Below are 9,572 nucleotides of genomic sequence, written 5' to 3'. Positions count from 1 at the left end.
GTTCTCTAACACCCCCTTCATGAAAGTCACCATGTGTTCTTTCTTGACAAGAGTCTCTTTTCAAACTTGCATGCAAGCTTTGAGCTCTCTTTTATGCTTGAGGCCTGTTGTTCGGTAATTGTGGACGTGGAGATCGGAATGGGAGTGGTGCAACCCACTTACCATCTGCGTCCTTAACACACTGATCGTTCATCAAATTCAAGAATGTCTGATCCTCGATAGACATCCCTAGCTTGTCGTCATCACTGGTTTTCACAAAAACGTTTCTGTCTAAGGTGTCAACATCCGCTGCTTTCGTAAGCTTGCAAACTTTGAGATGAAAGCCTGTCGAAGGTTTGGCATGAGCTTCCTTCACAATGAACTCATTAGGGCATGGTTCAAACAATGAAAGGCGACCATCTCTCAGTACGTGTGTTTTGCATGCGGCAACAGTGTTGGCTCGATGAACCTTGCCCAGGCAAGACTCTCCCACAATCACCCAGCCAAGACTCAGTTTGTGAGCATAGGGTGTGCCCTTGGGTCCTATCTTCTGATCGTGTACATGATGTGCCTCTGTGAGATCTCTCCCGATTAACAACCATATTGAAGCGTCTGGATCGATCTCTGCTATATTCTCCGCAATGCTCTTAAGGTGAGGATAATTCATGGCAACTTCTGGTGTTGGGATTTCGTCACGAAGATCTGGGATCTGGTTACACTCGGTAAGCATAGGAAGATCGTGCGACGAATCACCCTTCATACTCTGAATGACGAACCCTTCCGCTCTCCGGCCGGATGTCTGCATTACACCGGCACACGATGACAGTGAGTAGTCTTCTTCTTGATAGTTGCCTCCAAATCTCTCGAAGAACTCTGCTTTGGCAAGAGACCGATTACTCTGATCGTCTATCAAAGCGTACATTTTCACACAATCATTCGGTCTATTTCTGTGGTATACCTGGACGGGTACAATCTTCGCGCATGACTTCCCAGCAAAACCGTCTCCGCAAATTTGAGCACAGGATGCATTTATAGCATATTTTCTGCTGGCTTGCTCCCCGCCATGAACCGATGAATCTGACCTAGGCTTCTGATAATCATAATGCAAGGCAGACACATGTTTGCTACTACCACATTCGTCACAGTGAATGTCTACTTCACAGGACTGACGGGTGTGCGATGGTGAGCAACATCGAAAGCACAATCGCTTCTCGTACAAGAACTTTCTTCTCACGTCTATTGGTTTCACTCTGAACTGCTTGCACTTGTTCAACGAGTGATTGGTATTGTGCAGAGGACACAGTTCACCTGATTGCTTGTCAGTTGTGTCGGTCACCAAGCCGGTCTTTCTAGCGCTGATATACGGTAGCTTGAAGTTATCAATGTGAATCTCAAACATGTCATAATTTACATTTTTGTTACTGAGAATCATGTATTTAGTTTTTCCACAATTAAGAGATAATCTATTTGCATCTAACCAGTCCTTGACTTCTCGATTTCTCGATTTACATTAATTTCAAGTTCAGTTAAATTTGAACTTGACATAAAAAAGATTCGTATCATCAGCAAATAATCTGGAACTAAAATTGAAGCTAAGGGGAGGTCATTTACATAAATTAGAAAAAGTAGGGGACCAAGAGTTGATCCCTGTGGAACACCGCACGATATATTCAAAAGATGCGAATATGAGTAATTAATTGTGACATATTGTTTACGATTTGAGTGATAGCTGGGCAATAGTTCCATGGTTGGACCTCTCGCACCATAGTGCTCGAGTTTAGAAAGCATATATTATGCTGGACAGTATCAAAAGCCTTTGACAAATCAAGAAATATTCCACACGAATATTTGCCTTTATCTATTGATTTAATGAGAGTATCATACAATTCAAAAATTGCCAGTTTAGTTGAATGATTTTTTTTCTAAATCCAAATTGAAAGGGAGAGAATATATCACATTTGACTAGAAACTTGTAGAGTCTGTCATAAATTATTTTTTCGAATATTTTGGAAAAGGGTGATACGAGAGATATGGGGCGATAGTTTGAAAAGGTGTTTGGACAGTTGGCTTGGTAGATAGGGATTATTTTAGCAATTTTTATTACATTAGGGAATACACCTCTTCTTACGCAGTCATTGAAAATATCACACAATATGGGAGCAACCTGGGTTTTAGAGATCTTGATAAATTTATTAGGAATATTGTCAGGTCCTGCGGCTTTCTGGATGTCTAGGTTATTTATGATATCTAGAATCTCTTCACAAACAATAGGTTTCAAAAAAGAGACTTCTGTGATTAGGGAGGGAAATAGATTTTGAGTGATTCTTCGTCGGTTTTGGGATTTTTTGCCATTTCCGGGCCTGCCCTTTGGTAGTAAGAGTTAAATGCATCGTATATATCAGTCGTGTCTGTAGTAGATGTGTTGTCATTGTTCAGAAGATTGTCTGGCATGGTACTATGTTAATTTTTCATATAAACTATATAATTGATAGTGTTCCGTGTTTTCTTTAAGGGAGATTTGTGTTGAAGAAGTTGTTGCTGGTAGTATTTCTTTTTAGCAAGGTCTTTTATGTGATTCAGTCTATTTGAGTATTGTTTATAGAGTTTCTGCCAGAGAGTGGTACCATGAAGATGGTGAGTTACGAACATTTTTTTTCCTTGTATTCATGGACTTTAATATACCAGTAGATATCCACGGTTTGCGGTGAAGTTATTTTTGTTTGCGGGATAGGGCGCTGTATTTACAAATATGATTGTGGTCGTTTGGGATTTTTTGCAATCTTTGTGTTAATGCAAAAATCGCGAAAATGACTCGTAATGTTGAATTTGGGGGTCAAGGGTAAAAGGTCAAGATGTGTCAATGGAAGGGAAATATTCCCCCCTTACCTTAAGGTATATAGGAGGAAATACGTACAGAATTGCGGCACAAATCTCAACGGCTCGACCTATGCGACTACCTATTCGATATATAGTGTGATGGGGAGGAAACCCATCACCAGTGCAAAATTGGAGGTCACAAGTCAAAGGGCAGTGGGGGAAAGGTCAGATATCAGACATTTTCTGAGGACATGGTCTAACGGACCGAGTGCAAAACATTTTTGTTTCAGCTCTGACCTACCATTTTTATCAATTTATTGAAAGGACCATAAAATCTACTTTCCGCTGACGTGTGAAGAGTAAAAAATTAAGTCTCGTCTACATGACGAAATTTAACTCGAGTTAAGCGTTAACTCGAGTTAGTGATTATGTAGCATCTACACGACAACACCTGATAGCGATTACGGTAGCCACCTATCATTGGAGTTATGTACTATTCGCTAACTCGAGTTTAGACTGGTACCCGTTTGCCATCTTCACTCCGGCAAGTATCCTTCGCTACACTGACGCAGAGCTCTGACTGACGTTAGTGTAGCGTGTGGAACTGTTGACCGGGTACCAGTCTAACTCGAATTAAGCGTCTACACGACGATAATTCGAGTTAGCGTTAACTCGAGTTAGTTTAACCTCGATCGACTAGCGAGGTTAAGCTAACCCGAGTATAGACGCTTAACTCGAGTTGAATTTCGTCGTGTAGACGAGGCTTAACCCTTTGAACCCTGAGCTCCCCAGCGTTATATGACCCTGACCCTGAGCTCCCCAGCAAAAATTACGAAAAATGTTAAAATTGTTTTTTATTGCTGAAAATGAACTTATCCTGCAATAAAAACATAATGTAACATAAAACTAGCTTTTTTATTGTTATTTTGCACTGCAATATTTTGGGGGTTTTAAAGACCCCCTATTTTTGCCAGATTTGCAGATTTTGCCACATTTGTGGAGTTTTCTCACATTCAAACTACTGTATAAAAGTGCAGCCTAACAACCAGTGTTAGCATAAATGTACAAAACAGATGTCACACCTTATCTCCAGTACTGAACTAAGGTGTGGTAGGTCCTGAAGCAGTTTTTATTTCCACTTGCAATACATAAGAAGACGTCACATGTTGCACACTTATAAACAGTTTTTCGTTGAGTTGGCAAATCCTTATTCGGCGCATTTGGGATTTCTTCTCTGGCTTTCTTGTACCTCTCAATGCAGAAAACACACCTGTTGTTTCCAGTTGCACCCACTGCACGCTCTGCTAGGTGAAATGGATTATCACCATGATTTATCAGACGGCTTTGGCTTGCAGATTCTAGACTACGGCCACGGACGCCCTTGCTAGGGCGTTGATAATCACCGACTAGTTCGTTACACACTTGTTCAAGAGACATGATGAATGTAACTGTTCTCCTTCCAGCAACTGCACGTGGTGACAGAGTATTGTGTATTACGTAGCAGTTGAATACGGCCCACATAAAAAAATTCATGACCAGTCTGCGAGGCCAACGATAGTGCCGCCGGCGATGATGCAACTTTGCCAGCTGGTAATTTTTGTCGGTGCCACACATATACATGTAACGTTTCACTGCTTTCGGGCACTGAATCTCTATTCTCCTGTGTGTCGTGGCATCATATCGCAGAACGGTTTTATCCAATGCTGATACGTGTGCTGTTGTCAAGAAATATATAGGCTTTTTATTGCCCCACACTATAGCCGCCACCTTTCCGTTATAGACTAACACTGACGTACCGCGATCCATTTTTTTCTTCATAGGTCGGACTTTGTAAATCTTGTCTGTCTTGTCTAAAGTAGGACTGTTTTGATCAACGCAGTGCAGAAATGTCCAAATAGCAAGAAAACGATCTCTAGTCATTACTTGCGTAAATCCTGGCGTTTCAGTAAGAAGACAATTTTTTGTCCTCCAATACTGCTCATAGCGATTCTTGTCTACAAGCATTTTCATCGCTATACGTAAACCAAAAAATGCCTTCATCATCTCTACAGTTACAGGAGCGAAGGTCTTGGCTGCATAATTACGTGGTGTTGCAGTTTTTACACACTGTGCTTGCTTGTTTGTCTCGTCGACAAACAGCTGCCACATGTCATCAGTCCAAAATAATTCGAGTGATCCGACTGGCTTTGTCTCATTATAAAAATAATTGGGTAAGTTTCTGACACCAGTGTTTATATTTGGAGAGAAAACAGGCTCATTGTGTGTAGCAGGATCTTTTGTCCAATCGTCTACCAAAAGCTGCCACGACGGCCGCAACGACCTCCATCGCCTGCTCCACGACCACGAGCCCCTCTCCGTGGTATACCGCCACCCCTTGCTCTACGTTGACCATGGGCACGAACTGGTCTTCCTCTTATTCCAACACCCCTCCTAGCACGTGGAGAGGGAGGGTGAGTGGGGCTACAGCTGTCACTATGTCGGCTGTCATTACTTGAGTCAGAATTATCATCTACCCCAGCCGCCAAATTGTCATTGCCTTCACCATCTGACATATCCGAATGCGAAGAAGTTGCAGAAAGACTGTTATTACTAGTAGTAGTAGTAGGATTAGTATTTTTCACGCTATCTGAGTCACTTTCTGACTGAAAATCATCGCTGTTATCATATTGCTGTGCGCCAATATCCCCATCCGAGTCTGACAAATCAAGCAGCACAACTACTTAATCAGGTGTAAACCTTTGTTTCATTATTTTGCTCCTTTTTGATACAAAAAACGATAAAAAAACGCTCTGAATTTGCCGAAATTTGCCCTGAAATCTCAATCCGGAAGGAAACCGCACTAATATGTAAACATAACACTGATTTGCTGCATACAGTGAATAGCTAGCCAAACAAACAGCACGACACATGCAAGCCAAAATATCGGCATCTCGGGTTATTGTATTATGTGCGCAAGCCGAAATATCGGCTTCCAGGGTTCAAAGGGTTAAGTGTCTGATAACCGTTTGACCCTCAAGAGGAGGGTTAAACATGAATTTGTTGACTGTTAACAAATGACTGAACTGCTTTTGCTATTAAAGCCCCTTCTACTCGCCCCTCACCCTACCCTCTCCCCACTCTCCAACCCCACCCTCCTCCCACCACCACTACTATGCTCGCGCTCGATGCATATCCATGATAACATTAATATATCGAAGTCATTAAAGTTACACAGCTATATCTTTATTACTGTACTACCGGTATAACAAAGCCTATCAACGCGGTGACAGGAGGGCGCACTTGATTCGGTTGCCAGTGAGTTTATCAGAAGAATACTTGGCTACAGTACACGTCAGTTGAGCGCTGTCACTCTGCAACACTTGTTTCTTTGTTATGTGACAATACTGAAGTTAGGTTAACCAATAAAATAAAATATTTTTGAGGATGATTATCTGATAAAATTACCACTGGTAGCATCTGAATATTCCGCCACTGCGGGAGCTCCAATTGTGCTTCCTGAAGGAACACACTACACTCAGTTGGTCCTGAAAATAGAGTTGTAATGTATATATTACTTATTAACCGTAACGCAAACCAGTTTGAGAGAAAATTAACATGGATATAATAAAAATGTTTAGCAATAATCATGTTTACACATTTCAGAGGACAAATAAATTTTGATGTAAAAAAAAGGTTATAATTTTAAAATGATGGCTTAATTATTTGATAAATTTGCCACTGGTTGATTCTGAATATAAGCCAGTTTGTAATTAGCCAAGGGGTATATTGTGTGACGTCACAGGTCACCAGGTCGTTTGTGACAAAAATCGATGAAATCTCGAGTGTGGCGTGCGTTCTCGGTTCAGTACTTATAAAAAATAATAATATGTACATGTTTGTATTCTGTGTACGTGTACACGCACGCACGCACGCAATGTAATATTGTTATAATAAACGTACACAGTTAATCAGTTAATAAACAAAAAAGTCATAAGTAACTTTGAAACTAATACCTGCATGCTTCACTGCTAATTTTTTATATGCAGTGACCACATATTGCCCTATAATACTGGAGGCAAACATGTCTGCAGTGCCTGGAGATGCCTGCACTGTAACCTTTCCTTTATGAAACATGAGACACACAGTCACAATATTGTGTGCCTTTGCTTGATATATCTACCAAAGAAAGCACAGAGATAAACATATGAAACCTGCATGATGTTATGGTAAAAAATGATAATGATAAAATTTTTCAAATCAAATATTATTTGTGGAATTTTATCATTCTGATTCAATTTCGAAGAGTTATAAAATTAAAATAATTTAAAAAACATGACTTGCAATGTACCCTTTCTTTAATCTTTTTTATACAGGTTGGGGGAACAGTTTCCCGCTATCTATTTTTTTGGATAACAGAACAGCCTCTTGTCCTTTTTGTCTCGTAGTAAAGCGCCACAACTCTTGCATTTGATTCTCTTCACGTGATTTATTTCTTTGCAAGCAACACAAGCTGCTGCCATGTTGAATGGACGAGCTGGACCCTATAGAAAAATTGAAGATTTTTGAAGAAAGACTCGTTCCCGTTTTGTTTTTTATTGAAGTAAGGAATGCAAGCGGCATGCTACAACAAATAATGAAAGAAACGATCGCGCTATGGCCTAAACATGCGAATGAGGCTACAGATTTACGGTTGCACAATTGACAAATAACACGTAGAATAAGCAAGATCGTGATAATACAAGTGCATAGGAATAAAGATAAAACTAACGAAATATCTTAATAGTAAAGTCAGTTATCTACTAACCGTAAATATGCACAAAAGTCCGAGCGATGAATAACGTGCAAATGGCGCAGTATGACAGAACTCGACGGGACCTTGGCTGCGCCTTCTGTGTGTAATAATAGAATCGAATCGTCCTCAATGCGTTACGTCCTTAACAGTTACGTACGACTCGGAAACTCTACATCCCCCCTCAGTTTGAAAAGTCGAGTCACGAACTGTTAACTAGTTTCCAAGTCCTGGATTCTTGTTCGTACTGAGCAGGTGGGTGGATCGTTCTACGTGGGCGCAGTAATGGCACCGGTGCAGGCGGTACGGTCCTGTCATCGGACGGGATCGCATCCGGTGGTCTAGGCTGGGTGGGCTCGTACGTCAACGGGCTAGTGGCCTCTGGCATCTCAGAAGCCGTTGGCGTGGGAGGATATATTGTGACTGGCTGGTAGCAAGGTCCGGAAGTTGGGCTTGGCTCACGGGTCTCGCCTTCATGAAGTAATGGCGGCCCATGCGCCTCAAGGGCTGCTTGCTGTGACTGTCCTCTGTCGTCGATTAGGGGAACTTGCAGGAACGAACCCCCGAAAAAACTTCCTGCTGCGTGCAGTCAGGCGTCCAGTACCATCGATTTTCACTAAGTAGTGGTCATTTTTCAGTACCTCAACAATTGTCCCTGCCCTATCCCAGCGCCTGGAATAATTACCTCTGGTTCTGGGCAAAGCACCAATTGCTCACTCGTAGTGGTGGCAACGGCTTGACGTGTTCGTTCAGGGATTCTGATGTCTTCACGAAACGAGTGCGCAACGCAACCTCTGGCCTGCCAGGCCTCCCGCCATTCTGGGCGGATTGACTGATTAAAAAAACTTTTGAGTTGACAATGGGTGGTTTTGAACAATGTTTATGTTCAAAACATCACACCGGCAAACTACCGCGAAAATGGCACACACTCGTGTTGTAACTAGTCATCTATGATTGACTCGTCCCGCTATATGCAAGCAACGGTTAAAAAATATACTGCCACCACCGATTTCTAGCCATTGGCACAAAGCCAAAACAGTCGAGCTGCTATACTAGAATGCAGCGTGCATTGTTTATTCTATTATCTACTAGTTGAAACTGCTGTATGCACTGTATCTAATGCAGTGCATTGATTCAATGGTAACTTAATTAATGGCTATTTTTTGATTGATTTATTCTGATAATTAACAAAGCATACATTACATCGATAACAGCATAAATAAACAAAATGCAGCTAGAAAATTATCGAGGATGAAAACACAAAAAGCGTGGCTAACACACTTATTTCCATTGTGGTGCAACATAACATTGTACATACTATACTATTGTAGTGCCCCTAGGGTAGAGCCGACTACGGTTCGACAGCTGTTAGTTCGTAACGCGTGTCCAGTAGTGGGATTCAGGGTCCGCTCCTGTCGGTGTATCAGGCAGGACGGCGATGACACGTAGCAGATAACAGGTAGCACCAGTTAAACAGAACACAGTGAGATTCGGTTAATGATACGGTTATATAGCTTTTAATGCGTGTTACTAATGTACAAATGATTCCCCTGCATTCGTATATGCAGCGGACCTTTTATTGTTCCCATCTAATATCTACGCGTCGCCGGCTCCGTCTTCCTCCCTCACGTTCGTCCTTGCCTTGCGTGGATCCAAACAGTCTCCCAGGTATCTCCCTCGCAGTCGCTCCTAGCTCTACCAGAATGCCGTTCTTCGCCCGTTTTATTCCCCTCTCCCGTTTGGCTCCGGTTTACCCCTACCTGAAAACCTGTGCTCCTATCCTCTCTCTCTGTTTCCTCCTCCCTCTCCTTCCTCTTCCCGTCGTCCTACCTATAACCTATCCCTGAAAAATAACTCTCCTTCTTTCTCTTCCCTCCTTTCCTTCGTCTTCGTCCTCTTCTTCTTCTTCTTCTTCCTACCTAGACCTGAAAATAACTGCCTCTTCCTCTTTCTCTTCGTCCTCGGCTGCTTCTTCTCCTTCTTCTTCTTCTTCTTCTGCTTGTTCTTC

This window comes from Priapulus caudatus, unplaced genomic scaffold (assembly GCF_000485595.1).
Source record: "Priapulus caudatus unplaced genomic scaffold, Priapulus_caudatus-5.0.1 Scaffold1191, whole genome shotgun sequence".
In the NCBI taxonomy this organism is placed as follows: Eukaryota; Metazoa; Priapulida; class Priapulimorpha; order Priapulimorphida; family Priapulidae; genus Priapulus; species Priapulus caudatus.
Note: the sequence above shows the minus strand (reverse complement) of the source record.